Genomic DNA, 2,454 nt, shown 5'->3' with positions numbered 1-2,454 from the left:
GCGTGTGATACGCATTTCTGTGACGAGATTTAGGGACTGGAGCGTAGTTACTAATAATACTCAGAACTGACTGCAAACTATGCATCATAAATCAGTAACTCTCACAGTTGTTTTTACATTTCTTTCGTAAGTGTACTCAAAACTAAGAAACTCATTCCCAGACATTTTCGTGTCTCGCCGACAGTAGAGCTCAACAAACAAATAAAAATAAAAAAAGCTTGTGTGTGTGTCTGTGTGTGTGTATGTGTGTGTGTGTGTGTGTGTGAGAGAGAGAGAGAGAGAGAGAGAGTGAGAGTGAGAGAGAGATAAAAATAAAAGTGAATCAGAGAGAGAGTAAAAATTGTTGTAAAGAAATTGAATCATGGTATTTAAAGATATCTTTCATTAAAATGACACATTCCACATCATTACAAAATGTCATGTTCATGATCTATGGAACAAGTATTAATCTAATCTAATCCAATCTAATCATATTTCTGACTAGCCATGAATTACCGAAATTTTCGCCAATATCAGTAACCAAATCTAAACTTGAAAATAAAAGACGACAGTTTTTGTAATTAACCGGGACTCCTATCAAGGCCATTTCGTCCTTGTTAACTAACCACGAAAGATGTCTGATGTACCTCCATTCAGAAGTAACAAACTGTGCATGCATTTAAAGGCCGGCCGAAGTGGCCGTGCGGTTAAAGGCGCTGCAGTCTGGAACCGCAAGACCGCTACGGTCGCAGGTTCGAATCCTGCCTCGGGCATGGATGTTTGTGATGTCCTTAGGTTAGTTAGGTTTAACTAGTTCTAAGTTCTAGGGGACTAATGACCTCAGCAGTTGAGTCCCATAGTGCTCAGAGCCATTTGAACCATTTTTTGCATTTAAAGATGAAGTGCATGATGTGAAATTCTGTGACAGAGATGCGAACCCAACACGTAATCGGATTGTTAACTAAGGGAAATAAAATGTTACGTATCGGTTTTTCTCACCAGCTGCTAGGTGTTTGAATCTAAAATAAGCATACAAATTTTTGTGCCTGAGCGACAATCGAACCGCACACCTACTGTCCTACTTCATCATCCACGAATATAGCGTAACTATCAATTTGCTTACTCACCAAAAGTAAGATGTGTGCGTGTTTGACCAGAAATAGCGACACCTATTGCGATTGTTGTCAACACATGAACAGACATTAAAAATGCGCGTTAATTTTCTTTAGCAGGCCGGTGTGCACGCGATGGGGCTTGAAATGAAATTATGAATATTTCTGTACTGTATCAGGATTCGCACCCACGTACTTACCTTTGTAAGAGACCTAGAGAAGATTGTAGTCTTGCGAAAATGAAAGAAATGACTGAACTGTGCTGTTCCGAGTGATTCAGATCGTGGAAAGAGGAGATACGAATTCTAATCACAGTCCAGCACCAAATTCTTCAACGTGTCTAGTTCAATCAAGTACAATAGAATAAGAGCCCTGTTCCTTTAAATGGCTATCGGTGCACCAAATAAGATAAAATTTTCTAATGTAAGTAAGTTTACTGGCGACAGTATTTCTGTTTACCATGACTTCCGCCTATGTCATTTCCCAACGTAAACTGGCTCTGCCCAGTTGGTAACGAAGGACCGTGATGTTTCATGCGGATTCTGGACTATAACGTCTTTCTCTTGATGTTACCAGAGGTGTGTGTAAACGCCTTCCAATGCCCACGCAAGGAAGACAAGGATACACAGTCTAGCTTCGATATTATAATTACGCCTCAGTTTGTGGATGAACTCAGACTTAGGTTGATAATCATTTTGAATATTTAGCAGTACTGTACCCATTGGTGTTAAACTCGTTTTCAACCAATGATTCCCACAGCTACAGGAACAATACTTGTGATACCTCTCAAACAAAATACTTAAGCAGTGCTAGCAGACGGAAAGATCAACCTGGCACAAACTGTGGGAAGTTTGTTTTACAACCTTCGTACCTGGATAAAGAGCTTTACCTATTTGTGATATCTGTGAACGTTGCTGCATAAGACGATTTAAGAAGAAACTAAATTCCTTCAGCTACGACAATGTTTAAAGAAAACGTCTTTACGGCACTAAATCGTGGTTTGTGAATCGTTTACAGGCCGTACTCTGTCGCATTTCGCTGGTTGGGGACGAAATGTCTCCCACTGGAAGGTCATGTTGTTTTATTTAAATGATTACAAAATCAGGTAAAACGAACAGTAACGTTGTCAGGATAAGCACATTCCTGTTGTCAGTATGATGTTGTACTGACCAGGGCCTGTAATGATCAAGGGTCCGTTTAGGTTCAAATGGTTCTGAGCACTATGCGACTTAACTTATGAGGTCATCAGTCGCCTAGAACTTAGAACTAATTAAACCTAACTAACCTAAGGACATCACACACATCCATGCCCGAGGCAGGATTCGAACCTGCGACCGTAGCGGTCACGCGGTTCCAGACTGAA

The sequence above is a fragment of the Schistocerca serialis genome, chromosome 2 (genome assembly GCF_023864345.2).
Source record: "Schistocerca serialis cubense isolate TAMUIC-IGC-003099 chromosome 2, iqSchSeri2.2, whole genome shotgun sequence".
Taxonomy (NCBI): Eukaryota; Metazoa; Arthropoda; class Insecta; order Orthoptera; family Acrididae; genus Schistocerca; species Schistocerca serialis.
This window is presented reverse-complemented; position numbering follows the sequence as displayed.